Here is a 26,345-nt window from a genome sequence, read left to right on the forward strand (position 1 = left end):
AAGCTTGGGCTAATTACCCTTAAAAGGGAAAAATTCCTTCCTGAGTCGCTGGACACTTTTCCAGGAATTACCTAAATGTTATAGCTGTGGATGCCCTTCAATGCAAGCAAGGCATCCAAGCCTTTTTTTTTTTAATGCAGAACTCTGTGGCAATGCACATTGCCTTTATAAGATGTTCTCATGAGCTTCTCAACACCTGTGGAGCTCCCTAACAGAACATATTTGTCACTCTGCGACCCCAGAAAGCTTTTAAAGGCACCTTTTGAAACCTAGCAAGAAAAGCTTGGGACCTAACCTAAGATACTCGCTTCAGCAACTGGCTAAGCTTTATAAGGTGGCCCATGTGTAAGGAGTGCTAGGCACGTGATATTACGGTTGCCTTAAGGGGCCCATACACCTAACTTATTTTCCTGCTGCAATGCAGCAGATTTGATCCCTGTGATCAAATCTGCTGTGAAATCGTTGTGCAAACGTTGACCGAACAATTGATTTCTGTCTGAAATCGATTATTCCCATCAATCCGTCTGTGTGGAAAAATTCGCTCGCGGTTTAGTAGTGCAGCAATACATTACCTGCTCCGCCAGCGCGCATCACCGCTGCTCCTTCTCTGCTGGATTCCAGCAGACTTCACTACTTCCTGTCCCAACAGGAAGTTTAAACAGTAGAGCGCCCTCTACTATTTAAACATCCCCGGAAAAGAAGTGAAGCTGGAGCAGAGCAGGGAGAAAGAGCGGAGACCAGGGGACTAACGCCGGCTGGATCAGGTAATGTATGCAGGGGGGGGGGGGAGGGGGGGAGGTGGCAGCAGCTTCACAGATGGTGAATCAATATTCCATGCTGAAATAATTAACAATCTGTTTGCAGTAAAGGCAGCCATACAACCCCTTTCTGATCAGATTTGATCACAGAGGGATCTGATGGCAAATTGACCAGTGTATGGCCACCTTTACTTATTTCCTCGAGTGTCTCTTTAGGTTTTAAACTGACTTTTGTCAGTGCTGTCTCCCATGCTTTTATCACAGTTTGTTTAGCACCAGCAAAGATGATGGAGCTATTTGAATTATTCCTAATGACTAACAGTCACACAAATGATCCTTGTGTAAGAATGACAACAGCTGTGTATTATTTGATTTAAAATAAAGAGGTTGAGGATAGGACAGTTTGCTAAAGCTAAGAAGAGGGGCGCAGATGGCACCTTGAAGAGTGGCAGTAAAACCAGCTTTCTCTAGTTCATGTGAATGCTGCAGCATGGTATGGGGTATTTTTCGACTTGGGGTGAAGAGCAATACTACACTGTCAGGGCTTAAGTTAAGAAAAGCCTGGAGAGGCCGAGGATTGAACCCGGGGCCTCATACATGCTAAGCATGCGCTCTACCACTGAGCTACATACCCTTTGACATTTTCTAAGGAGCTGCACAATGAGTAGATTCGTACGGCACACCACTTTTCAGAATCTACCTGCTGTCATTGAGTACCTGGTAAATGGCAAGTTCTATCAATGGTACAGGTTTCTCTGCCTGAAATTATGTTAAAGCTTGATATGATCCTCTAAAAACTTGGCTTCTCAAGCAGGTTGCTTAAGGGGTAATATTGGATGTTAAACTCTCATTCATGCCAATCATTCATTTCCTAACCTCTTCTTGTCATCTTTATCTCCTCCATCACTTCCTGACTCTTGATGCTGCTTAATTGCTTGCAAAGGCCTGGATTAAATCCTGCATTGAATCTTAAATCATCCTCCTGTGTGGCCTAAAAGAAAAAGTCTGGTACACACCATGCAATTTCCCATCAGACAGATGGGTCGATAGATAATCTTCGACAGATCCGATCGGATTTCCGATCGATTTTCTGATCACTTCAATGCAAATCGATCAGAAAAACGATCGGAAATCAGATCGGACCTGATCTATTCGACCCATCTATCTGGCGGGAAATTGCATAGTGTGTACGAGGCTGAAGTGCATTTTATTGGCTCTATTCCAAGGTGCATAGCGTTTGCATGAAAGTCAGAAATATTGACACCTCACTAAGCATCTGTAACAGGAAACATTGGCGCTTCCGGTATGGGATCTTTTAGCGCAAGGGGGACTTTGCAGTTTGTAGAAGAAAAGCTGGAGATGCCAGGGATTGAACCCAGGGCCTCATACATGCGAAGCATGCGCTCTACCTCTGAGCTACATCCCCCAATGCTGTCAGCAGTGTCGTGGTACCTCAGCAGGCATTTATCTCCTACAGCAGAAAATGGTAATTTGCAGCTGTTTAAGTTGGAAAGTGATGTTACGGATCATTTTTAAAATTTTTCAGTAAATCCGCATTTGGCTAAGGGACAATTTTTTTCCCACAAAATAGGTGGAACCTTTCATTTCACGAACAATAAGAGTTTGCATTAAAGTCAGAAATATTGACACCTCACTAAGCATCTGTAACAGGAAACATTGGCGCTTCCGGTATGGGATCCAGTAGCGGAAGGGGGCCTTAGCAGCAGGGCCGGATTTACAGCTCAGGAGCCTATAGGCACATAAGCTCTGGCGCCCTAAACTCCGCCCCTTAAAACAGACCACACCCCCTAATGCCATGCCCCTTTTTTCTTATTTAATAAAACCACACAATGTAATGTAGAATAGATATCCAGATAGGTAGGTGGGAGAGCCCAGCAGGTAGGTATAGACAACACAGAGAGAAGTCAGTGGGGATAGTTAGGTGGGAGAATGCAGCAGGTAGGTATAGACAGCACATAGATGACAGTGGAGGTAGGTAGGTGGGAGATTACGGTGGGTAGGTATAGACAGCAAAGAGAGGAGTCGGTGGGGGTAGGTAGGTGGGAGAGCACAGAGAGGAGTCAGTGGGGGTAGGAAGGTGAGAGAGTACGGCAGGTAGGTATAGACAGCAAAGAGAGGAGTCGGTGGGGGTAGGTAGTTGGGAGAGTACAGTAGGTAGGTATAGACAGCACTGAGAGGATTCAGTGGGGATAGGTAAGTGGGAGAGCACAGAGAGGAGTCAGTGGGGGTAGGTAGGTGAGAGTACAGTAGGTAGGTATAGAGAGCACAGAGAAGAGTTGGTGGGGGTAGGTAGGCAGGAGAGCACAGAGAGTAGACAGTGGGGGTAGGTAGGTGGGAGAGCACAGAGAGGAGTCAGTAGGGGTAGGTAGGTGGGAGAGTACAGCAGGCCAGGTAGGTAAAGAGAGCACATGCAGAGAGCAGTCAGTGGAAGGGTTAAAATGGACCTGAACACAGAACTTCTGCTCTGCTCTAAAAGATACACACCAGCATAACCTTTAAAGATTTGTTACAGCTGATACAAATCCTGCAATAAATCTGCATTGTGTCTACTTCCTTCTTTCATGGAAGCAGACATAGGCTTAACATCCTGTGCTTTCAAATGAGCTTAAAGAAGTCATCAATAAGATAATGCTACCCCCAGTACTACTTACCAGGGGCTTCCTCCAGCCCCTGGCAGCCGCTATGTCCCTTGCCGCAGCTCCACTCTCCGCAACTGGCTCCCGGTCTCTGACGGTGCGTTACCATTATCCTCTACTGCGCCACTGTGAATCACCTCCACATGGTCCAGAGCATACTGCGCAGGCACAGAACTGAGCCTGTGCAATAAACCCCGGGCAACATGGAGGTGATTGACAGCGGTTCCAGCACAGGTGCATTAGAGGATGACCTGGAGGTCTGGGACCGAGGGCCAGCAACGGAGAGCGGAGCTGCTGTGAGGAACATAGCGGCTCCTGGGGGCTGGAGGAAGCCCTGGGTAAGTAGCACTGGGGGTAGCATTATCTGATTGATGACTGCTTTAACTACAGTGGCAGTCAGGTTCCACAGGGGAGAAATGGCAACTTCTGATTGAACACAGATTAGCTGGAATTAGACAGGCTAAACTCTCTAATACATACAGTGCACTTTTTCATGTTTTTCATGTTTTCTTTCTGTCCTGTGTCCAGGCAGGCAGCTGTCCTGGGAGTCGGAGGGGGTGGAGCTGCAGAAACTTCAAGTCCCTCTTCTCCCACATATGCCGGACAGGACAGGAACTTGGGGGCAGAATCGGGCACTAGAGCCCAAGAGCAAGTCAGGGCAGCACACTAAACACAGGCACGTTAACTAGAAGGGGAGGAGCATAAAGGGAGGGTGAAGGAAATAGTGAATGAGTGGTGGGCACTGCAGAGCCGAGCAGCCTGCATACTTTCCACACTCACTTAATACTGTACTGGGCAGTGGTCACGTGGACATCGAGAGGCGGGGCTATAATAAGCGGCCATGGCGATGCAGAGACATTTAGTATTACACTGGCTGGCCCGAATCGTTGTAAGGGAGGTGGCCTGGGGGGAAATTTCCTACCTCCCAAGTCAGCGCCTGGAAGAAGGTGATGGCAAACTGAGGAGACCGGAATAGGAGGAGGAGAGGCGGCCACCAGGCCCGGATTTCTGCAAAGGCCACAGAGGCCACGGCCTAGGGCGATAAAATCAGATAAGATCAGAAGGGCGGCATGACTTGGAGAGAGAAGAAGTCATATGTCAAAGTAAATCATCTCCTCTGTTCCCGCAGCGCAGCCAGCCAGCGCCCTGCTCTGCACTAATAGAGGAATTCCAGAGTTCCCCAATCCCTGCACCTCTCACTTCCTGATGTGTTATAACAATCAGGATCAATCATAACTGTCACCTGATGATCCAATTATTTATATGGATCGACATACAGTACAATTGGATGTGAGAAATACCAGGGATTTACATTACAAAGAAGATAAAACTAAGTTCCGCTGAGTTCTAATGCAGGCATTCACAAAAATTTCTGCTAGTTTCTTCGCCTTCTCTTTTAGAGCTGTGACACTGTCTGACCCCAGCAGTTGTAAATTACACTTTCTTATCTAGGCCTAATTTATTGCTTTTTTTTCTTTCTAGCCAGTGATCTCGTCTCTGCTTAAGTTAACTCTTTCCTGACTCATTTTCTGTCCTTCATCTCCGACCATCTATGAGAACTGCTGCAGCCTGGAATAAAAATGCTGTATGCTTCCCTTTCATTGCTACACTGTCACTGTCGCCTGAGCTGTTACTACCTCTATGCTAGTGTGTATGAATTGGCATCCTTCTGCTTTCCTGTAGCAGTAGAACATTGTACCATCTTAGCCATCAGCAAAAGCAGAGAGTTTTGAATCAGGATGATACCATTTATTGGCTTAAAAGAAAAAGAGTAATCTTTCTGCTAATAAGCCTTCTTCAGACTTTGTTCCTGTATACTGTCTATATGTTATTATGTACATTCAGCATTCAAAAGAGATACGTAGATTTTTCAGCAAATATAAATAAATGTTATTCAGATGCTTTAAAGTGGAGCTGAACTCTTGCACAGGACAGAAGGAAACCATGCAGAGACATGCACCCTGTATGTATTTAGAGAGCCTTTCGAATTCTTCCACATCTGTGTCTAATCACAAATTTGCTATCTTCCCTGTGTCACCTGACTGCCACAGCATATAAGCTTATTTTAAAGCACAAGATGTTAATATATTTGCTTCCATGAAAGTAGGAATTAGACACACTGTCTATTTATTGCAGGATTTGTATCAGCTGTAACAAAGAAATGTTTTTTCTTTAAAGGTTATGTTGTTGAGTATCTTTTAGAGCAGAGAGGAAGTTCTGAGTTCAGGTCCACACTAATTACAACCAAACATCCAAAGTGGGTCTTGACAGGATGTTTGCTACTTACCTGTTCTCTGTTTTGTTTGGGCTTTTCTCCATTGCACTGCCCTGCCACCTGTTTGTGGCTCCAACTGCAGTCAGCCGCACAGAGGACAAAGAAGCAGCGCATGCTCTGGCCACTTGCGCTCCCTGTAATTTCCTGCTCCTGCCCAGATGTGCACAGCAACCAAGGCCGGTACAGTGTTATGCATTCTTGACGAGTACCGATCATACATCAGCGTAATTTCTCAAGTATGCATTCCCAGAACACTATCGGCTGCTGTGCACATTCGGGCAGGAGCGCAAATTTCCATCGTGAGAGGACAGAGCATCCACTGATTCTTTGTTCAATGAGGGGCACAGCAGCACAACTGAAATGAGCCCATTCAAACCAGTGATCGCTAGTCAGATAGTTGGACAAAATGTTTTTTGGTGGTGGTGGTGGTGGTGGTGGCGGGGGGGGGGCTTGGTGACAGCAGGCCTAGGGCACTGGTAAGTACAAATCCGGCCCTGGCGGCCACCCAAGTGACCCCTCGGTGGTACGGAGGATGCTCGGCTTCTCCATGCATTGCGTTCCAGGCAGAGGGTTCCACTCCTGAGCAGCGCCCCCTGCGTCCTCTCCATGGTTACACACAGCATGACATGGAGAGGATGCAGGGGGCGCTGCTGAGGAGTGACATCAGCGATGGGTCCGGAACGCAGGAAGAATCATTTTGCATGCGCCGCTCTCGCTGCCTGCTGTACAAGGAGGGAGGAAGGAAGAGAAAGAGACCCTTTGGGTGGGTAGTGATCCGCCCGCCCCTCACAAACAGCTCCGCCCCTAGGCACGTGCCTACTGGTAAATCCGGCCCTGCTTAGCAGTTTGTAGAAGAAAAGCTGGAGATGCCGGGGATTGAACCCGGGGCCTCATACATGCAAAGCATGCGCTCTACCTCTGAGCTACATCCCCAATGCTGTCAGCAGTGTCGTGGTACCTCAGCAGGCCTTTATCTCCTACAGCAGAAAATGGTAATTAGCAGCTGTTTAAGTTGGAAAGTGATGTTACGGATCATTTTTAAAATTTTTCAGTAAATCCGCATTTGGCTAAGGGCCAATTTTTTTCCCACAAAATAGGTGGAACCTTTCATTTCACGAACAATAAGAGTTTGCATTAAAGTCAGAATTGTTGACACCTCACTAAGCATCTGCAGCAGGAAACATTGGCGCTTCCGGCATGGGATCCAGTAGCGGAAGGGGGCCTTAGCAGTTTGTAGAAGAAAAGCTGGAGATGCTGGGGATTGAACCCGGGGCCTCATACATGCAAAGCATGCGCTCTACCACTGAGCTACATCCCCTTTGACGTTCGCTATGGAGATGCACAATGAGTAGATTCGTACGGCACACCACTTTTCAGAATCTACCTGCTGTCATTGAGTACCTGGTAAATGGCAAGTTCTATCAATGGTACAGGTTTCTCTGCCTGAAATTATGTTAAAGCTTGATATGATCCTCTAAAAACTTGGCTTCTCAAGCAGGTTGCTTAAGGGGTAATATTGGATGTTAAACTCTCATTCATGCCAATCATTCATTTCCTAACCTCTTCTTGTCATCTTTATCTCCTCCATCACTTCCTGACTCTTGATGCTGCTTAATTGCTTGCAAAGGCCTGGATTAAATCCTGCATTGAATCTTAAATCATCCTCCTGTGTGGCCTAAAAGAAAAAGTCTGGTACACACCATGCAATTTCCCATCAGACAGATGGGTCGATAGATAATCTTCGACAGATCCGATCGGATTTCCGATCGATTTTCTGATCACTTCAATGCAAATCGATCAGAAAAACGATCGGAAATCAGATCGGACCTGATCTATTCGACCCATCTATCTGGCGGGAAATTGCATAGTGTGTACGAGGCTGAAGTGCATTTTATTGGCTCTATTCCAAGGTGCATAGCGTTTGCATGAAAGTCAGAAATATTGACACCTCACTAAGCATCTGTAACAGGAAACATTGGCGCTTCCGGTATGGGATCCATTAGCGCAAGGGGGACTTTGCAGTTTGTAGAAGAAAAGCTGAAGATGCCGGGGATTGAACCCGGGGCCTCATACATGCGAAGCATGCGCTATACCTCTGAGCTACATCCCCCAATGCTGTCAGCAGCGTCGTGGTACCTCAGCAGGCCTTTATCTCCTACAGCAGAAAATGGTAATTAGCAGCTGTTTAAGTTGGAAAGTGATGTTACGGATCATTTTTAAAATTTTTCAGTATATCCGCATTTGGCTAAGGGACAATTTTTTTCCCACAAAATAGGTGGAACCTTTCATTTCACGAACAATAAGAGTTTGCATTAAAGTCAGAATTGTTGACACCTCACTAAGCATCTGCAGCAGGAAACATTGGCGCTTCCGGTATGGGATCCAGTAGCGGAAGGGGGCCTTAGCAGTTTGTAGAAGAAAAGCTGGAGATGCCGGGGATTGAACCCGGGGCCTCATACATGCAAAGCATGCGCTCTACCACTGAGCTACATCCCCTTTGACATTCGCTATGGAGATGCACAATGAGTAGATTCGTACGGCACACCACTTTTCAGAATCTACCTGCTGTCATTGAGTACCTGGTAAATGGCAAGTTCTATCAATGGTACAGGTTTCTCTGCCTGAAATTATGTTAAAGCTTGATAAGATCCTCTAAAAACTTGGCTTCTCAAGCAGGTTGCTTAAGGGGTAATATTGGATGTTAAACTCTCATTCATGCCAATCATTCATTTCCTAACCTCTTCTTGTCATCTTTATCTCCTCCATCACTTCCTGACTCTTGATGCTGCTTAATTGCTTGCAAAGGCCTGGATTAAATCCTGCATTGAATCTTAAATCATCCTCCTGTGTGGCATAAAGAAAAAGTCTGGTACACACCATGCAATTTCCCATCAGACAGATGGGTCGATAGATAATCTTCGACAGATCCGATCGGATTTCCGATCGATTTTCTGATCACTTCAATGCAAATCGATCAGAAAAACGATCGGAAATCAGATCGGACCTGATCTATTCGACCCATCTATCTGGCGGGAAATTGCATAGTGTGTACGAGGCTGAAGTGCATTTTATTGGCTCTATTCCAAGGTGCATAGCGTTTGCATGAAAGTCAGAAATATTGACACCTCACTAAGCATCTGTAACAGAAAACATTGGCGCTTCCGGTATGGGATCCATTAGCGCAAGGGGGACTTTGCAGTTTGTAGAAGAAAAGCTGGAGATGCCAGGGATTGAACCCAGGGCCTCATACATGCGAAGCATGCGCTCTACCTCTGAGCTACATTCCCCCAATGCTGTCAGCAGTGTCGTGGTACCTCAGCAGGCCTATATCTCCTACAGCAGAAAATGGTAATTTGCAGCTGTTTAAGTTGGAAAGTGATGTTACGGATCATTTTTAAAATTTTTCAGTAAATCCGCATTTGGCTAAGGGCCAATTTTTTTCCCACAAAATAGGTGGAACCTTTCATTTCACGAACAGTAAGAGTTTGCATTAAAGTCAGAAATATTGACACCTCACTAAGCATCTGTAACAGGAAACATTGGCGCTTCCGGTATGGGATCCAGTAGCGGAAGAGGGCCTTAGCAGTTTGTAGAAGAAAAGCTTGAGATGCCGGGGATTGAACCCGGGGCCTCATACATGCAAAGCATGCGCTCTACCACTGAGCTACATCCCCTTTGACATTTTCTAAGGAGATGCACAATGAGTAGATTCGTACGGCACACCACTTTTCAGAATCTACCTGCTGTCATTGAGTACCTGGTAAATGGCAAGTTCTATCAATGGTACAGGTTTCTCTGCCTGAAATTATATTAAAGCTTGATAAGATCCTCTAAAAACTTGGCTTCTCAAGCAGGTTGCTTAAGGGGTAATATTGGATGTTAAACTCTCATTCATGCCAATCATTCATTTCCTAACCTCTTCTTGTCATTTTTATCTCCTCCATCACTTCCTGACTCTTGATGCTGCTTAATTGCTTTTAAAGGCCTAGATTAAATCCTGCATTGAATCTTAAAATCATCCTCCTGTGTGGCCTAAAAGAAAAAGTCTGGTACACACCATGCAATTTCCCATCAGACAGATGGGTCGATAGATAATCTTCGACAGATCCGATCGGATTTCCGATCGATTTTCTGATCACTTCAATGCAAATCGATCAGAAAAACGATCGGAAATCAGATCGGACCTGATCGATTCGACCCATCTATCTGGCGGGAAATTGCATAGTGTGTACGAGGCTGAAGTGCATTTTATTGGCTCTATTCCAAGGTGCATAGCGTTTGCATGAAAGTCAGAAATATTGACACCTCACTAAGCATCTGTAATAGGAAACATTGGCGCTTCCGGTATGGGATCCATTAGCGCAAGGGGGACTTTGCAGTTTGTAGAAGAAAAGCTGGAGATGCCAGGGATTGAACCCGGGGCCTCATACATGCGAAGCATGCGCTCTACCTCTGAGCTACATCCCCCAATGCTGTCAGCAGCGTCGTGGTACCTCAGCAGGCCTTTATCTTCTACAGCAGAAAATGGTAATTAGCAGCTGTTTACGTTGGAAAGTGATGTTACGGATCATTTTTAAAATTTTTCAGTAAATCCGCATTTGGCTAAGGGCCAATTTTTTCCCCACAAAATAGGTGGAACCTTTCATTTCACGAACAATAAGAGTTTGCATTAAAGTCAGAATTGTTGACACCTCACTAAGCATCTGCAGCAGGAAACATTGGCGCTTCCGGTATGGGATCCAGTAGCGGAAGGGGGCCTTAGCAGCAGGGCCGGATTTACAGCTCAGGAGCCTATAGGCACATAAGCTCTGGCGCCCTAAACTCCGCCCCTTAAAACAGACCACACCCCCTAATGCCATGCCCCTTTTTTCTTATTTAATAAAACCACACAATGTAATGTAGAATAGATATCCAGATAGGTAGGTGGGAGAGCCCAGCAGGTAGGTATAGACAACACAGAGAGAAGTCAGTGGGGATAGTTAGGTGGGAGAATGCAGCAGGTAGGTATAGACAGCACATAGATGACAGTGGAGGTAGGTAGGTGGGAGATTACGGTGGGTAGGTATAGACAGCAAAGAGAGGAGTCGGTGGGGGTAGGTAGGTGGGAGAGCACAGAGAGGAGTCAGTGGGGGTAGGAAGGTGAGAGAGTACGGCAGGTAGGTATAGACAGCAAAGAGAGGAGTCGGTGGGGGTAGGTAGTTGGGAGAGTACAGTAGGTAGGTATAGACAGCACTGAGAGGATTCAGTGGGGATAGGTAAGTGGGAGAGCACAGAGAGGAGTCAGTGGGGGTAGGTAGGTGAGAGTACAGTAGGTAGGTATAGAGAGCACAGAGAAGAGTTGGTGGGGGTAGGTAGGCAGGAGAGCACAGAGAGTAGACAGTGGGGGTAGGTAGGTGGGAGAGCACAGAGAGGAGTCAGTAGGGGTAGGTAGGTGGGAGAGTACAGCAGGCCAGGTAGGTAAAGAGAGCACATGCAGAGAGCAGTCAGTGGAAGGGTTAAAATGGACCTGAACACAGAACTTCTGCTCTGCTCTAAAAGATACACACCAGCATAACCTTTAAAGATTTGTTACAGCTGATACAAATCCTGCAATAAATCTGCATTGTGTCTACTTCCTTCTTTCATGGAAGCAGACATAGGCTTAACATCCTGTGCTTTCAAATGAGCTTAAAGAAGTCATCAATAAGATAATGCTACCCCCAGTACTACTTACCAGGGGCTTCCTCCAGCCCCTGGCAGCCGCTATGTCCCTTGCCGCAGCTCCACTCTCCGCAACTGGCTCCCGGTCTCTGACGGTGCGTTACCATTATCCTCTACTGCGCCACTGTGAATCACCTCCACATGGTCCAGAGCATACTGCGCAGGCACAGAACTGAGCCTGTGCAATAAACCCCGGGCAACATGGAGGTGATTGACAGCGGTTCCAGCACAGGTGCATTAGAGGATGACCTGGAGGTCTGGGACCGAGGGCCAGCAACGGAGAGCGGAGCTGCTGTGAGGAACATAGCGGCTCCTGGGGGCTGGAGGAAGCCCTGGGTAAGTAGCACTGGGGGTAGCATTATCTGATTGATGACTGCTTTAACTACAGTGGCAGTCAGGTTCCACAGGGGAGAAATGGCAACTTCTGATTGAACACAGATTAGCTGGAATTAGACAGGCTAAACTCTCTAATACATACAGTGCACTTTTTCATGTTTTTCATGTTTTCTTTCTGTCCTGTGTCCAGGCAGGCAGCTGTCCTGGGAGTCGGAGGGGGTGGAGCTGCAGAAACTTCAAGTCCCTCTTCTCCCACATATGCCGGACAGGACAGGAACTTGGGGGCAGAATCGGGCACTAGAGCCCAAGAGCAAGTCAGGGCAGCACACTAAACACAGGCACGTTAACTAGAAGGGGAGGAGCATAAAGGGAGGGTGAAGGAAATAGTGAATGAGTGGTGGGCACTGCAGAGCCGAGCAGCCTGCATACTTTCCACACTCACTTAATACTGTACTGGGCAGTGGTCACGTGGACATCGAGAGGCGGGGCTATAATAAGCGGCCATGGCGATGCAGAGACATTTAGTATTACACTGGCTGGCCCGAATCGTTGTAAGGGAGGTGGCCTGGGGGGAAATTTCCTACCTCCCAAGTCAGCGCCTGGAAGAAGGTGATGGCAAACTGAGGAGACCGGAATAGGAGGAGGAGAGGCGGCCACCAGGCCCGGATTTCTGCAAAGGCCACAGAGGCCACGGCCTAGGGCGATAAAATCAGATAAGATCAGAAGGGCGGCATGACTTGGAGAGAGAAGAAGTCATATGTCAAAGTAAATCATCTCCTCTGTTCCCGCAGCACAGCCAGCCAGCGCCCTGCTCTGCACTAATAGAGGAATTCCAGAGTTCCCCAATCCCTGCACCTCTCACTTCCTGATGTGTTATAACAATCAGGATCAATCATAACTGTCACCTGATGATCCAATTATTTATATGGATCGACATACAGTACAATTGGATGTGAGAAATACCAGGGATTTACATTACAAAGAAGATAAAACTAAGTTCCGCTGAGTTCTAATGCAGGCATTCACAAAAATTTCTGCTAGTTTCTTCGCCTTCTCTTTTAGAGCTGTGACACTGTCTGACCCCAGCAGTTGTAAATTACACTTTCTTATCTAGGCCTAATTTATTGCTTTTTTTTCTTTCTAGCCAGTGATCTCGTCTCTGCTTAAGTTAACTCTTTCCTGACTCATTTTCTGTCCTTCATCTCCGACCATCTATGAGAACTGCTGCAGCCTGGAATAAAAATGCTGTATGCTTCCCTTTCATTGCTACACTGTCACTGTCGCCTGAGCTGTTACTACCTCTATGCTAGTGTGTATGAATTGGCATCCTTCTGCTTTCCTGTAGCAGTAGAACATTGTACCATCTTGGCCATCAGCAAAAGCAGAGAGTTTTGAATCAGGATGATACCATTTATTGGCTTAAAAGAAAAAGAGTAATCTTTCTGCTAATAAGCCTTCTTCAGACTTTGTTCCTGTATACTGTCTATATGTTATTATGCACATTCAGCATTCAAAAGAGATACGTAGATTTTTCAGCAAATATAAATAAATGTTATTCAGATGCTTTAAAGTGGAGCTGAACTCTTGCACAGGACAGAAGGAAACCATGCAGAGACATGCACCCTGTATGTATTTAGAGAGCCTTTCGAATTCTTCCACATCTGTGTCTAATCACAAATTTGCTATCTTCCCTGTGTCACCTGACTGCCACAGCATATAAGCTTATTTTAAAGCACAAGATGTTAATATATTTGCTTCCATGAAAGTAGGAATTAGACACACTGTCTATTTATTGCAGGATTTGTATCAGCTGTAACAAAGAAATGTTTTTTCTTTAAAGGTTATGTTGTTGAGTATCTTTTAGAGCAGAGAGGAAGTTCTGAGTTCAGGTCCACACTAATTACAACCAAACATCCAAAGTGGGTCTTGACAGGATGTTTGCTACTTACCTGTTCTCTGTTTTGTTTGGGCTTTTCTCCATTGCACTGCCCTGCCACCTGTTTGTGGCTCCAACTGCAGTCAGCCGCACAGAGGACAAAGAAGCAGCGCATGCTCTGGCCACTTGCGCTCCCTGTAATTTCCTGCTCCTGCCCAGATGTGCACAGCAACCAAGGCCGGTACAGTGTTATGCATTCTTGACGAGTACCGATCAAACATCAGCGTAATTTCTCAAGTATGCATTCCCAGAACACTATCGGCTGCTGTGCACATTCGGGCAGGAGCGCAAATTTCCATCGTGAGAGGACAGAGCATCCACTGATTCTTTGTTCAATGAGGGGCACAGCAGCACAACTGAAATGAGCCCATTCAAACCAGTGATCGCTAGTCAGATAGTTGGACAAAATGTTTTTTGGTGGTGGTGGTGGTGGGGGGGGGGGGGGGGGCTTGGTGACAGCAGGCCTAGGGCACTGGTAAGTACAAATCCGGCCCTGGCGGCCACCCAAGTGACCCCTCGGTGGTACGGAGGATGCTCGGCTTCTCCATGCATTGCGTTCCAGGCAGAGGGTTCCACTCCTGAGCAGCGCCCCCTGCGTCCTCTCCATGGTTACACACAGCATGACATGGAGAGGATGCAGGGGGCGCTGCTGAGGAGTGACATCAGCGATGGGTCCGGAACGCAGGAAGAATCATTTTGCATGCGCCGCTCTCGCTGCCTGCTGTACAAGGAGGGAGGAAGGAAGAGAAAGAGACCCTTTGGGTGGGTAGTGATCCACCCGCCCCTCACAAACGGCTCCGCCCCTAGGCACGTGCCTACTGGTAAATCCGGCCCTGCTTAGCAGTTTGTAGAAGAAAAGCTGGAGATGCCGGGGATTGAACCCGGGGCCTCATACATGCAAAGCATGCACTCTACCACTGAGCTACATCCCCTTTAACGTTCGCTATGGATATGCACAATGAGTAGATTCGTACGGCACACCACTTTTCAGAATCTACCTGCTGTCATTGAGTACCTGGTAAATGGCAAGTTCTATCAATGGTACAGGTTTCTCTGCCTGAAATTATGTTAAAGCTTGATATGATCCTCTAAAAACTTGGCTTCTCAAGCAGGTTGCTTAAGGGGTAATATTGGATGTTAAACTCTCATTCATGCCAATCATTCATTTCCTAACCTCTTCTTGTCATCTTTATCTCCTCCATCACTTCCTGACTCTTGATGCTGCTTAATTGCTTGCAAAGGCCTGGATTAAATCCTGCATTGAATCTTAAATCATCCTCCTGTGTGGCCTAAAAGAAAAAGTCTGGTACACACCATGCAATTTCCCATCAGACAGATGGGTCGATAGATAATCTTCGACAGATCCGATCGGATTTCCGATCGATTTTCTGATCACTTCAATGCAAATCGATCAGAAAAACGATCGGAAATCAGATCGGACCTGATCTATTCGACCCATCTATCTGGCGGGAAATTGCATAGTGTGTACGAGGCTGAAGTGCATTTTATTGGCTCTATTCCAAGGTGCATAGCGTTTGCATGAAAGTCAGAAATATTGACACCTCACTAAGCATCTGTAACAGGAAACATTGGCGCTTCCGGTATGGGATCCATTAGCGCAAGGGGGACTTTGCAGTTTGTAGAAGAAAAGCTGGAGATGCCGGGGATTGAACCCGGGGCCTCATACATGCGAAGCATGCGCTCTACCTCTGAGCTACATCCCCCAATGCTGTCAGCAGTGTCGTGGTACCTCAGCAGGCCTTTATCTCCTACAGCAGAAAATGGTAATTAGCAGCTGTTTAAGTTGGAAAGTGATGTTACGGATCATTTTTAAAATTTTTCAGTAAATCCGCATTTGGCTAAGGGCCAATTTTTTTCCCACAAAATAGGTGGAACCTTTCATTTCACGAACAATAAGAGTTTGCATTAAAGTCAGAATTGTTGACACCTCACTAAGCATCTGCAGCAGGAAACATTGGCGCTTCCGGTATGGGATCCAGTAGCGGAAGGGGGCCTTAGCAGTTTGTAGAAGAAAAGCTGGAGATGCCGGGGATTGAACCCGGGGCCTCATACATGCAAAGCATGCGCTCTACCACTGAGCTACATCCCCTTTGACGTTCGCTATGGAGATGCACAATGAGTAGATTCGTACGGCACACCACTTTTCAGAATCTACCTGCTGTCATTGAGTACCTGGTAAATGGCAAGTTCTATCAATGGTACAGGTTTCTCTGCCTGAAATTATGTTAAAGCTTGATATGATCCTCTAAAAACTTGGCTTCTCAAGCAGGTTGCTTAAGGGGTAATATTGGATGTTAAACTCTCATTCATGCCAATCATTCATTTCCTAACCTCTTCTTGTCATCTTTATCTCCTCCATCACTTCCTGACTCTTGATGCTGCTTAATTGCTTGCAAAGGCCTGGATTAAATCCTGCATTGAATCTTAAATCATCCTCCTGTGTGGCCTAAAAGAAAAAGTCTGGTACACACCATGCAATTTCCCATCAGACAGATGGGTCGATAGATAATCTTCGACAGATCCAATCGGATTTCCGATCGATTTTCTGATCACTTCAATGCAAATCGATCAGAAAAACGATCGGACCTGATCTATTCGACCCATCTATCTGGCGGGAAATTGCATAGTGTGTACGAGGCTGAAGTGCATTTTATTGGCTCTATTCCAAGGTGCATAGTGTTTGCATGAAAGTCAGAAATATTGACACCTCACTAAGCATCTGTAACAGGAAACATTGGCGCTTCCGGTATGGGATCCATTAGCGCAAGGGGGACTTTGCAGTTTGTAGAAGAAAAGCTGGAGATGCCGGGGATTGAACCCAGGGCCTCATACATGCGAAGCATGCGCTCTACCTCTGAGCTACATCCCCCAATGCTGTCAGCAGTGTCGTGGTACCTCAGCAGGCCTTTATCTCCTACAGCAGAAAATGGTAATTAGCAGCTGTTTAAGTTGGAAAGTGATGTTACGGATCATTTTTAAAATTTTTCAGTAAATCCGCATTTGGCTAAGGGCCAATTTTTTTCCCACAAAATAGGTGGAACCTTTCATTTCACGAACAATAAGAGTTTGCATTAAAGTCAGAATTGTTGACACCTCACTAAGCATCTGCAGCAGGAAACATTGGCGCTTCCGGTATGGGATCCAGTAGCGGAAGGGGGCATTAGCAGTTTGTAGAAGAAAAGCTGGAGATGCCGGGGATTGAACCCGGGGCCTCATACATGCAAAGCATGCGCTCTACCACTGAGCTACATCCCCTTTGACGTTCGCTATGGCGATGCACAATGAGTAGATTCGTACGGCACACCACTTTTCAGAATCTACCTGCTGTCATTGAGTACCTGGTAAATGGCAAGTTCTATCAATGGTACAGGTTTCTCTGCCTGAAATTATGTTAAAGCTTGATATGATCCTCTAAAAACTTGGCTTCTCAAGCAGGTTGCTTAAGGGGTAATATTGGATGTTAAACTCTCCTTTATGCCAATCATTCATTTCCTAACCTCTTCTTGTCATCTTTATCTCCTCCATCACTTCCTGACTCTTGATGCTGCTTAATTGCTTGCAAAGGCCTGGATTAAATCCTGCATTGAATCTTAAATCATCCTCCTGTGTGGCCTAAAAGAAAAAGTCTGGTACACACCATGCAATTTCCCATCAGACAGATGGGTCGATAGATAATCTTCGACAGATCCGATCGGATTTCCGATCGATTTTCTGATCACTTCAATGCAAATCGATCAGAAAAACGATCGGAAATCAGATCGGACCTGATCTATTCGACCCATCTATCTGGCGGGAAATTGCATAGTGTGTACGAGGCTGAAGTGCATTTTATTGGCTCTATTCCAAGGTGCATAGCGTTTGCATGAAAGTCAGAAATATTGACACCTCACTAAGCATCTGTAACAGGAAACATTGGCGCTTCCGGTATGGGATCCATTAGCGCAAGGGGGACTTTGCAGTTTGTAGAAGAAAAGCTGGAGATGCCAGGGATTGAACCCGGGGCCTCATACATGCGAAGCATGCGCTCTACCTCTGAGCTACATCCCCCAATGCTGTCAGCAGCGTCGTGGTACCTCAGCAGGCCTTTATCTCCTACAGCAGAAAATGGTAATTAGCAGCTGTTTACGTTGGAAAGTGATGTTACGGATCATTTTTAAAATTTTTCAGTATATCCGCATTTGGCTAAGGGACAATTTTTTTCCCACAAAATAGGTGGAACCTTTCATTTCACGAACAATAAGAGTTTGCATTAAAGTCAGAATTGTTGACACCTCACTAAGCATCTGCAGCAGGAAACATTGGCGCTTCCGGTATGGGATCCAGTAGCGGAAGGGGGCCTTAGCAGTTTGTAGAAGAAAAGCTGGAGATGCCGGGTATTGAACCCGGGGCCTCATACATGCAAAGCATGCGCTCTACCACTGAGCTACATCCCCTTTGACGTTCGCTATGGATATGCACAATGAGTAGATTCGTACGGCACACCACTTTTCAGAATCTACCTGCTGTCATTGAGTACCTGGTAAATGGCAAGTTCTATCAATGGTACAGGTTTCTCTGCCTGAAATTATGTTAAAGCTTGATATGATCCTCTAAAAACTTGGCTTCTCAAGCAGGTTGCTTAAGGGGTAATATTGGATGTTAAACTCTCATTCATGCCAATCATTCATTTCCTAACCTCTTCTTGTCATCTTTATCTCCTCCATCACTTCCTGACTCTTGATGCTGCTTAATTGCTTGCAAAGGCCTGGATTAAATCCTGCATTGAATCTTAAATCATCCTCCTGTGTGGCCTAAAAGAAAAAGTCTGGTACACACCATGCAATTTCCCATCAGACAGATGGGTCGATAGATAATCTTCGACAGATCCGATCGGATTTCCGATCGATTTTCTGATCACTTCAATGCAAATCGATCAGAAAAACGATCGGAAATCAGATCGGACCTGATCTATTCGACCCATCTATCTGGCGGGAAATTGCATAGTGTGTACGAGGCTGAAGTGCATTTTATTGGCTCTATTCCAAGGTGCATAGCGTTTGCATGAAAGTCAGAAATATTGACACCTCACTAAGCTTCTGTAACAGGAAACATTGGAGCTTCCGGTATGGGATCCATTAGCGCAAGGGGGACTTTGCAGTTTGTAGAAGAAAAGCTGGAGATGCCGGGGATTGAACCCGGGGCCTCATACATGCGAAGCATGCGCTCTACCTCTGAGCTACATCCCCCAATGCTGTCAGCAGTGTCGTGGTACCTCAGCAGGCCTTTATCTCCTACAGCAGAAAATGGTAATTAGCAGCTGTTTAAGTTGGAAAGTGATGTTACGGATCATTTTTAAAATTTTTCAGTAAATCCGCATTTGGCTAAGGGCCAATTTTTTTCCCACAAAATAGGTGGAACCTTTCATTTCACGAACAATAAGAGTTTGCATTAAAGTCAGAATTGTTGACACCTCACTAAGCATCTGCAGCAGGAAACATTGGCGCTTCCGGTATGGGATCCAGTAGCGGAAGGGGGCCTTAGCAGTTTGTAGAAGAAAAGCTGGAGATGCCGGGGATTGAACCCGGGGCCTCATACATGCAAAGCATGCGCTCTACCACTGAGCTACATCCCCTTTGACGTTCGCTATGGAGATGCACAATGAGTAGATTCGTACGGCACACCACTTTTCAGAATCTACCTGCTGTCATTGAGTACCTGGTAAATGGCAAGTTCTATCAATGGTACAGGTTTCTCTGCCTGAAATTATGTTAAAGCTTGATATGATCCTCTAAAAACTTGGCTTCTCAAGCAGGTTGCTTAAGGGATAATATTGGATGTTAAACTCTCATTCATGCCAATCATTCATTTCCTAACCTCTTCTTGTCATCTTTATCTCCTCCATCACTTCCTGACTCTTGATGCTGCTTAATTGCTTGCAAAGGCCTGGATTAAATCCTGCATTGAATCTTAAATCATCCTCCTGTGTGGCCTAAAAGAAAAAGTCTGGTACACACCATGCAATTTCCCATCAGACAGATGGGTCGATAGATAATCTTCGACAGATCCAATCGGATTTCCGATCGATTTTCTGATCACTTCAATGCAAATCGATCAGAAAAACGATCGGACCTGATCTATTCGATCCATCTATCTGGCGGGAAATTGCATAGTGTGTACGAGGCTGAAGTGCATTTTATTGGCTCTATTCCAAGGTGCATAGTGTTTGCATGAAAGTCAGAAATATTGACACCTCACTAAGCATCTGTAACAGGAAACATTGGCGCTTCCGGTATGGGATCCATTAGCGCAAGGGGGACTTTGCAGTTTGTAGAAGAAAAGCTGGAGATGCCGGGGATTGAACCCAGGGCCTCATACATGCGAAGCATGCGCTCTACCTCTGAGCTACATCCCCCAATGCTGTCAGCAGTATCGTGGTACCTCAGCAGGCCTTTATCTCCTACAGCAGAAAATGGTAATTAGCAGCTGTTTAAGTTGGAAAGTGATGTTACGGATCATTTTTAAAATTTTTCAGTAAATCCGCATTTGGCTAAGGGCCAATTTTTTTCCCACAAAATAGGTGGAACCTTTCATTTCACGAACAATAAGAGTTTGCATTAAAGTCAGAATTGTTGACACCTCACTAAGCATCTGCAGCAGGAAACATTGGCGCTTCCGGTATGGGATCCAGTAGCGGAAGGGGGCATTAGCAGTTTGTAGAAGAAAAGCTGGAGATGCCGGGGATTGAACCCGGGGCCTCATACATGCAAAGCATGCGCTCTACCACTGAGCTACATCCCCTTTGACGTTCGCTATGGCGATGCACAATGAGTAGATTCGTACGGCACACCACTTTTCAGAATCTACCTGCTGTCATTGAGTACCTGGTAAATGGCAAGTTCTATCAATGGTACAGGTTTCTCTGCCTGAAATTATGTTAAAGCTTGATATGATCCTCTAAAAACTTGGCTTCTCAAGCAGGTTGCTTAAGGGGTAATATTGGATGTTAAACTCTCATTCATGCCAATCATTCATTTCCTAACCTCTTCTTGTCATCTTTATCTCCTCCATCACTTCCTGACTCTTGATGCTGCTTAATTGCTTGCAAAGGCCTGGATTAAATCCTGCATTGAATCTTAAATCATCCTCCTGTGTGGCCTAAAAGAAAAAGTCTGGTACACACCATGCAATTTCCCATCAGACAGATGGGTCGATAGATAATCTTCGACAGATCCGATCGGATTTCCGATCGATTTTCTGATCACTTCAATGCAAATCGATCAGAAAAACGATCGGAAATCAGATCGGACCTGATCTATTCGACCCATCTATCTGGTGGGAAATTGCATAGTGTGTACGAGGCTGAAGTGCATTTTATTGGCTCTATTCCAAGGTGCATAGCGTTTGCATGAAAGTCAGAAATATTGACACCTCACTAAGCATCTGTAACAGGAAACATTGGCGCTTCCGGTATGGGATCCATTAGCGCAAGGGGGACTTTGCAGTTTGTAGAAGAAAAGCTGGAGATGCCGGGGATTGAACCCGGGGCCTCATACATGCGAAGCATGCGCTCTACCTCTGAGCTACATCCCCCAATGCTGTCAGCAGTGTCGTGGTACCTCAGCAGGCCTTTATCTCCTATAGCAGAAAATGGTAATTAGCAGCTGTTTAAGTTGGAAAGTGATGTTACGAATCATTTTTAAAATTTTTCAGTAAATCCGCATTTGGCTAAGGGCCAATTTTTTTCCCACAAAATAGGTGGAACCTTTCATTTCACGAACAATAAGAGTTTGCATTAAAGTCAGAATTGTTGACACCTCACTAAGCATCTGCAGCAGGAAACATTGGCGCTTCCGGTATGGGATCCAGTAGCGGAAGGGGGCCTTAGCAGTTTGTAGAAGAAAAGCTGGAGATGCCGGGGATTGAACCCGGGGCCTCATACATGCAAAGCATGCGCTCTACCACTGAGCTACATCCCCTTTGACGTTCGCTATGGCGATGCACAATGAGTAGATTCGTACGGCACACCACTTTTCAGAATCTACCTGCTGTCATTGAGTACCTGGTAAATGGCAAGTTCTATCAATGGTACAGGTTTCTCTGCCTGAAATTATGTTAAAGCTTGATATGATCCTCTAAAAACTTGGCTTCTCAAGCAGGTTGCTTAAGGGGTAATATTGGATGTTAAACTCTCATTCATGCCAATCATTCATTTCCTAACCTCTTCTTGTCATCTTTATCTCCTCCATCACTTCCTGACTCTTGATGCTGCTTAATTGCTTGCAAAGGCCTGGATTAAATCCTGCATTGAATCTTAAATCATCCTCCTGTGTGGCCTAAAAGAAAAAGTCTGGTACACACCATGCAATTTCCCATCAGACAGATGGGTCGATAGATAATCTTCGACAGATCCGATCGGATTTCCGATCGATTTTCTGATCACTTCAATGCAAATCGATCAGAAAAACGATCGGAAATCAGATCGGACCTGATCTATTCGACCCATCTATCTGGCGGGAAATTGCATAGTGTGTACGAGGCTGAAGTGCATTTTATTGGCTCTATTCCAAGGTGCATAGCGTTTGCATGAAAGTCAGAAATATTGACACCTCACTAAGCATCTGTAACAGGAAACATTGGCGCTTCCGGTATGGGATCCATTAGCGCAAGGGGGACTTTGCAGTTTGTAGAAGAAAAGCTGGAGATGCCGGGGATTGAACCCGGGGCCTCATACATGCGAAGCATGCGCTCTACCTCTGAGCTACATCCCCCAATGCTGTCAGCAGTGTCGTGGTACCTCAGCAGGCCTTTATCTCCTATAGCAGAAAATGGTAATTAGCAGCTGTTTAAGTTGGAAAGTGATGTTACGGATCATTTTTAAAATTTTTCAGTAAATCCGCATTTGGCTAAGGGCCAATTTTTTTCCCACAAAATAGGTGGAACCTTTCATTTCACGAACAATAAGAGTTTGCATTAAAGTCAGAATTGTTGACACCTCACTAAGCATCTGCAGCAGGAAACATTGGCGCTTCCGGTATGGGATCCAGTAGCGGAAGGGGGCCTTAGCAGTTTGTAGAAGAAAAGCTGGAGATGCCGGGGATTGAACCCGGGGCCTCATACATGCAAAGCATGCGCTCTACCACTGAGCTACATCCCCTTTGACGTTCGCTATGGCGATGCACAATGAGTAGATTCGTACGGCACACCACTTTTCAGAATCTACCTGCTGTCATTGAGTACCTGGTAAATGGCAAGTTCTATCAATGGTACAGGTTTCTCTGCCTGAAATTATGTTAAAGCTTGATATGATCCTCTAAAAACTTGGCTTCTCAAGCAGGTTGCTTAAGGGGTAATATTGGATGTTAAACTCTCATTCATGCCAATCATTCATTTCCTAACCTCTTCTTGTCATCTTTATCTCCTCCATCACTTCCTGACTCTTGATGCTGCTTAATTGCTTGCAAAGGCCTGGATTAAATCCTGCATTGAATCTTAAATCATCCTCCTGTGTGGCCTAAAAGAAAAAGTCTGGTACACACCATGCAATTTCCCATCAGACAGATGGGTCGATAGATAATCTTCGACAGATCCGATCGGATTTCCGATCGATTTTCTGATCACTTCAATGCAAATCGATCAGAAAAACGATCGGAAATCAGATCGGACCTGATCTATTCGACCCATCTATCTGGCGGGAAATTGCATAGTGTGTACGAGGCTGAAGTGCATTTTATTGGCTCTATTCCAAGGTGCATAGCGTTTGCATGAAAGTCAGAAATATTGACACCTCACTAAGCATCTGTAACAGGAAACATTGGCGCTTCCGGTATGGGATCCATTAGCGCAAGGGGGACTTTGCAGTTTGTAGAAGAAAAGCTGGAGATGCCAGGGATTGAACCCGGGGCCTCATACATGCGAAGCATGCGCTCTACCTCTGAGCTACATCCCCCAATGCTGTCAGCAGTGTCGTGGTACCTCAGCAGGCCTTTATCTCCTACAGCAGAAAATGGTAATTAGCAGCTGTTTAAGTTGGAAAGTGATGTTACGGATCATTTTTAAAATTTTTCAGTAAATCCGCATTTGGCTAAGGGCCAATTTTTTTCCCACAAAATAGGTGGAACCTTTCATTTCACGAACAATAAGAGTTTGCATTAAAGTCAGAATTGTTGACACCTCACTAAGCATCTGCAGCAGGAAACATTGGCGCTTCCGGTATGGGATCCAGTAGCGGAAGGGGGCCTTAGCAGTTTGTAGAAGAAAAGCTGGAGATGCCGGGGATTGAACCTGGGGCCTCATACATGCAAAGCATGCGCTCTACCACTGAGCTACATCCCCTTTGACGTTCGCTATGGAGATGCACAATGAGTAGATTCGTACGGCACACCACTTTTCAGAATCTACCTGCTGTCATTGAGTACCTGGTAAATGGCAAGTTCTATCAATGGTACAGGTTTCTCTGCCTGAAATTATGTTAAAGCTTGATATGATCCTCTAAAAACTTGGCTTCTCAAGCAGGTTGCTTAAGGGGTAATATTGGATGTTAAACTCTCATTCATGCCAATCATTCATTTCCTAACCTCTTCTTGTCATCTTTATCTCCTCCATCACTTCCTGACTCTTGATGCTGCTTAATTGCTTGCAAAGGCCTGGATTAAATCCTGCATTGAATCTTAAATCATCCTCCTGTGTGGCCTAAAAGAAAAAGTCTGGTACACACCATGCAATTTCCCAATAGACAGATGGGTCGATAGATAATCTTCGACAGATCCGATCGGATTTCCGATCGATTTTCTGATCACTTCAATGCAAATCGATCAGAAAAACGATCGGACCTGATCTATTCGACCCATCTATCTGGCGGGAAATTGCATAGTGTGTACGAGGCTGAAGTGCATTTTATTGGCTCTATTCCAAGGTGCATAGTGTTTGCATGAAAGTCAGAAATATTGACATCTCACTAAGCATCTGTAACAGGAAACATTGGCGCTTCCGGTATGGGATCCATTAGCGCAAGGGGGACTTTGCAGTTTGTAGAAGAAAAGCTGGAGATGCCGGGGATTGAACCCGGGGCCTCATACATGCGAAGCATGCGCTCTACCTCTGAGCTACATCCCCCAATGCTGTCAGCAGTGTCGTGGTACCTCAGCAGGCCTTTATCTCCTACAGCAGAAAATGGTAATTAGCAGCTGTTTAAGTTGGAAAGTGATGTTACGGATCATTTTTAAAATTTTTCAGTAAATCCGCATTTGGCTAAGGGCCAATTTTTTTCCCACAAAATAGGTGGAACCTTTCATTTCACGAACAATAAGAGTTTGCATTAAAGTCAGAATTGTTGACACCTCACTAAGCATCTGCAGCAGGAAACATTGGCGCTTCCGGTATGGGATCCAGTAGCGGAAGGGGGCCTTAGCAGTTTGTAGAAGAAAAGCTGGAGATGCCGGGGATTGAACCTGGGGCCTCATACATGCAAAGCATGCGCTCTACCACTGAGCTACATCCCCTTTGACGTTCGCTATGGAGATGCACAATGAGTAGATTCGTACGGCACACCACTTTTCAGAATCTACCTGCTGTCATTGAGTACCTGGTAAATGGCAAGTTCTATCAATGGTACAGGTTTCTCTGCCTGAAATTATGTTAAAGCTTGATATGATCCTCTAAAAACTTGGCTTCTCAAGCAGGTTGCTTAAGGGGTAATATTGGATGTTAAACTCTCATTCATGCCAATCATTCATTTCCTAACCTCTTCTTGTCATCTTTATCTCCTCCATCACTTCCTGACTCTTGATGCTGCTTAATTGCTTGCAAAGGCCTGGATTAAATCCTGCATTGAATCTTAAATCATCCTCCTGTGTGGCCTAAAAGAAAAAGTCTGGTACACACCATGCAATTTCCCATCAGACAGATGGGTCGATAGATAATCTTCGACAGATCCGATCGGATTTCCGATCGATTTTCTGATCACTTCAATGCAAATCGATCAGAAAAACGATCGGACCTGATCTATTCGACCCATCTATCTGGCGGGAAATTGCATAGTGTGTACGAGGCTGAAGTGCATTTTATTGGCTCTATTCCAAGGTGCATAGTGTTTGCATGAAAGTCAGAAATATTGACACCTCACTAAGCATCTGTAACAGGAAACATTGGCGCTTCCGGTATGGGATCCATTAGCGCAAGGGGGACTTTGCAGTTTGTAGAAGAAAAGCGGGAGATGCCGGGGATTGAACCCGGGGCCTCATACATGCGAAGCATGCGCTCTACCTCTGAGCTACATCCCCCAATGCTGTCAGCAGTGTCGTGGTACCTCAGCAGGCCTTTATCTCCTACAGCAGAAAATGGTAATTAGCAGCTGTTTAAGTTGGAAAGTGATGTTACGGATCATTTTTAACATTTTTCAGTAAATCCGCATTTGGCTAAGGGACAATTTTTTTCCCACAAAATAGGTGGAACCTTTCATTTCACGAACAATAAGAGTTTGCATTAAAGTCAGAATTGTTGACACCTCACTAAGCATCTGCAGCAGGAAACATTGGCGCTTCCGGTATGGGATCCAGTAGCGGAAGGGGGCATTAGCAGTTTGTAGAAGAAAAGCTGGAGATGCCGGGGATTGAACCCGGGGCCTCATACATGCAAAGCATGCGCTCTACCACTGAGCTACATCCCCTTTGACGTTCGCTATGGAG

At 45.6% G+C, this 26,345-nt stretch overlaps 29 non-coding genes across 29 annotated transcripts; all 29 read right to left on the reverse strand.

Moving 5' to 3' along the window:
• Window positions 1-2,112: 2,112 nt before the first annotated feature.
• TRNAA-CGC (transfer RNA alanine (anticodon CGC)) lies at window positions 2,113-2,184 on the reverse strand. Its single transcript has one exon. It is a non-coding gene; the product is annotated as a tRNA-Ala (tRNA).
• A 4,367-nt stretch (window positions 2,185-6,551) lies between these two features.
• Window positions 6,552-6,623, reverse strand: TRNAA-UGC (transfer RNA alanine (anticodon UGC)). Its single transcript has one exon. It is a non-coding gene; the product is annotated as a tRNA-Ala (tRNA).
• A 313-nt stretch (window positions 6,624-6,936) lies between these two features.
• TRNAA-UGC (transfer RNA alanine (anticodon UGC)) lies at window positions 6,937-7,008 on the reverse strand. The gene has a single exon. It is a non-coding gene; the product is annotated as a tRNA-Ala (tRNA).
• A 720-nt stretch (window positions 7,009-7,728) lies between these two features.
• On the reverse strand, window positions 7,729-7,800 carry TRNAA-CGC (transfer RNA alanine (anticodon CGC)). Its single transcript has one exon. It is a non-coding gene; the product is annotated as a tRNA-Ala (tRNA).
• Window positions 7,801-8,114: 314 nt separating this feature from the next.
• Window positions 8,115-8,186, reverse strand: TRNAA-UGC (transfer RNA alanine (anticodon UGC)). Its single transcript has one exon. It is a non-coding gene; the product is annotated as a tRNA-Ala (tRNA).
• A 719-nt stretch (window positions 8,187-8,905) lies between these two features.
• Window positions 8,906-8,977, reverse strand: TRNAA-CGC (transfer RNA alanine (anticodon CGC)). The gene has a single exon. It is a non-coding gene; the product is annotated as a tRNA-Ala (tRNA).
• A 315-nt stretch (window positions 8,978-9,292) lies between these two features.
• TRNAA-UGC (transfer RNA alanine (anticodon UGC)) lies at window positions 9,293-9,364 on the reverse strand. Its single transcript has one exon. It is a non-coding gene; the product is annotated as a tRNA-Ala (tRNA).
• A 721-nt stretch (window positions 9,365-10,085) lies between these two features.
• Window positions 10,086-10,157, reverse strand: TRNAA-CGC (transfer RNA alanine (anticodon CGC)). Its single transcript has one exon. It is a non-coding gene; the product is annotated as a tRNA-Ala (tRNA).
• Window positions 10,158-14,522: 4,365 nt separating this feature from the next.
• TRNAA-UGC (transfer RNA alanine (anticodon UGC)) lies at window positions 14,523-14,594 on the reverse strand. The gene has a single exon. It is a non-coding gene; the product is annotated as a tRNA-Ala (tRNA).
• Window positions 14,595-15,314: 720 nt separating this feature from the next.
• Window positions 15,315-15,386, reverse strand: TRNAA-CGC (transfer RNA alanine (anticodon CGC)). The gene has a single exon. It is a non-coding gene; the product is annotated as a tRNA-Ala (tRNA).
• A 314-nt stretch (window positions 15,387-15,700) lies between these two features.
• Window positions 15,701-15,772, reverse strand: TRNAA-UGC (transfer RNA alanine (anticodon UGC)). The gene has a single exon. It is a non-coding gene; the product is annotated as a tRNA-Ala (tRNA).
• Window positions 15,773-16,480: 708 nt separating this feature from the next.
• On the reverse strand, window positions 16,481-16,552 carry TRNAA-CGC (transfer RNA alanine (anticodon CGC)). The gene has a single exon. It is a non-coding gene; the product is annotated as a tRNA-Ala (tRNA).
• A 314-nt stretch (window positions 16,553-16,866) lies between these two features.
• TRNAA-UGC (transfer RNA alanine (anticodon UGC)) lies at window positions 16,867-16,938 on the reverse strand. Its single transcript has one exon. It is a non-coding gene; the product is annotated as a tRNA-Ala (tRNA).
• A 720-nt stretch (window positions 16,939-17,658) lies between these two features.
• Window positions 17,659-17,730, reverse strand: TRNAA-CGC (transfer RNA alanine (anticodon CGC)). Its single transcript has one exon. It is a non-coding gene; the product is annotated as a tRNA-Ala (tRNA).
• A 314-nt stretch (window positions 17,731-18,044) lies between these two features.
• TRNAA-UGC (transfer RNA alanine (anticodon UGC)) lies at window positions 18,045-18,116 on the reverse strand. The gene has a single exon. It is a non-coding gene; the product is annotated as a tRNA-Ala (tRNA).
• Window positions 18,117-18,836: 720 nt separating this feature from the next.
• On the reverse strand, window positions 18,837-18,908 carry TRNAA-CGC (transfer RNA alanine (anticodon CGC)). The gene has a single exon. It is a non-coding gene; the product is annotated as a tRNA-Ala (tRNA).
• A 314-nt stretch (window positions 18,909-19,222) lies between these two features.
• Window positions 19,223-19,294, reverse strand: TRNAA-UGC (transfer RNA alanine (anticodon UGC)). Its single transcript has one exon. It is a non-coding gene; the product is annotated as a tRNA-Ala (tRNA).
• A 708-nt stretch (window positions 19,295-20,002) lies between these two features.
• On the reverse strand, window positions 20,003-20,074 carry TRNAA-CGC (transfer RNA alanine (anticodon CGC)). Its single transcript has one exon. It is a non-coding gene; the product is annotated as a tRNA-Ala (tRNA).
• Window positions 20,075-20,388: 314 nt separating this feature from the next.
• TRNAA-UGC (transfer RNA alanine (anticodon UGC)) lies at window positions 20,389-20,460 on the reverse strand. The gene has a single exon. It is a non-coding gene; the product is annotated as a tRNA-Ala (tRNA).
• Window positions 20,461-21,180: 720 nt separating this feature from the next.
• TRNAA-CGC (transfer RNA alanine (anticodon CGC)) lies at window positions 21,181-21,252 on the reverse strand. Its single transcript has one exon. It is a non-coding gene; the product is annotated as a tRNA-Ala (tRNA).
• A 314-nt stretch (window positions 21,253-21,566) lies between these two features.
• On the reverse strand, window positions 21,567-21,638 carry TRNAA-UGC (transfer RNA alanine (anticodon UGC)). Its single transcript has one exon. It is a non-coding gene; the product is annotated as a tRNA-Ala (tRNA).
• A 720-nt stretch (window positions 21,639-22,358) lies between these two features.
• Window positions 22,359-22,430, reverse strand: TRNAA-CGC (transfer RNA alanine (anticodon CGC)). The gene has a single exon. It is a non-coding gene; the product is annotated as a tRNA-Ala (tRNA).
• Window positions 22,431-22,744: 314 nt separating this feature from the next.
• Window positions 22,745-22,816, reverse strand: TRNAA-UGC (transfer RNA alanine (anticodon UGC)). The gene has a single exon. It is a non-coding gene; the product is annotated as a tRNA-Ala (tRNA).
• A 720-nt stretch (window positions 22,817-23,536) lies between these two features.
• TRNAA-CGC (transfer RNA alanine (anticodon CGC)) lies at window positions 23,537-23,608 on the reverse strand. The gene has a single exon. It is a non-coding gene; the product is annotated as a tRNA-Ala (tRNA).
• Window positions 23,609-23,922: 314 nt separating this feature from the next.
• On the reverse strand, window positions 23,923-23,994 carry TRNAA-UGC (transfer RNA alanine (anticodon UGC)). Its single transcript has one exon. It is a non-coding gene; the product is annotated as a tRNA-Ala (tRNA).
• A 708-nt stretch (window positions 23,995-24,702) lies between these two features.
• Window positions 24,703-24,774, reverse strand: TRNAA-CGC (transfer RNA alanine (anticodon CGC)). The gene has a single exon. It is a non-coding gene; the product is annotated as a tRNA-Ala (tRNA).
• A 314-nt stretch (window positions 24,775-25,088) lies between these two features.
• On the reverse strand, window positions 25,089-25,160 carry TRNAA-UGC (transfer RNA alanine (anticodon UGC)). Its single transcript has one exon. It is a non-coding gene; the product is annotated as a tRNA-Ala (tRNA).
• A 708-nt stretch (window positions 25,161-25,868) lies between these two features.
• Window positions 25,869-25,940, reverse strand: TRNAA-CGC (transfer RNA alanine (anticodon CGC)). Its single transcript has one exon. It is a non-coding gene; the product is annotated as a tRNA-Ala (tRNA).
• Window positions 25,941-26,254: 314 nt separating this feature from the next.
• Window positions 26,255-26,326, reverse strand: TRNAA-UGC (transfer RNA alanine (anticodon UGC)). The gene has a single exon. It is a non-coding gene; the product is annotated as a tRNA-Ala (tRNA).
• Between the last annotated feature and the right edge of the window lie 19 nt (window positions 26,327-26,345).

The sequence above is a fragment of the Hyperolius riggenbachi genome, chromosome 4, assembly GCF_040937935.1.
Source record: "Hyperolius riggenbachi isolate aHypRig1 chromosome 4, aHypRig1.pri, whole genome shotgun sequence".
In the NCBI taxonomy this organism is placed as follows: domain Eukaryota; kingdom Metazoa; phylum Chordata; class Amphibia; order Anura; family Hyperoliidae; genus Hyperolius; species Hyperolius riggenbachi.